The sequence below is a fragment of the Scomber japonicus genome, chromosome 17 (genome assembly GCF_027409825.1).
Source record: "Scomber japonicus isolate fScoJap1 chromosome 17, fScoJap1.pri, whole genome shotgun sequence".
NCBI lineage: Eukaryota > Metazoa > Chordata > Actinopteri > Scombriformes > Scombridae > Scomber > Scomber japonicus.
Genome location: NC_070594.1, coordinates 27,719,553 through 27,720,058, shown reverse-complemented (window position 1 = coordinate 27,720,058; position 506 = coordinate 27,719,553).

The following is a 506-nucleotide window of genomic DNA, read 5'->3' as shown; positions in this document are numbered from 1 at the left end:
GGGTGCTATAAATAAATAGTGAAAGCATACTTAACATTACACAGACACCTGTGAAAGTACAGTACACAGTATTTACCTGAACCACCTGACACACACACACACACACACACACACACACACACACACACACACCTCTATACTGTGTCACTATTATTATTACTTTATCTATTATTTTTCATGTTATGTATGTATCAATGTAACCTGGACCGTTTTGGTGAGAGCAGCCCCCCTTTCGTTTATTTATTTCAGGTGTTTTTCACATCACATTTTGTAACTTGGCCTATATCAAAAAAAAACCTTTCTTCTGTACATCTTCTCTGATCTCTGAGCTTCATCAAAGACAGATACAGATCAAAAGCACTGAGTTTGTGTGTAAGCAAACACACTGTAGGAGGTGTGAAGAAGGGGGGAGGGGAGAATTAAGATGAGAAAGAGTGAGGGGTTAAGAAAGGTGTGTGGGAAGAAGAGTGGAAATACAGTGTAAAAACATACATTTGAATAATACT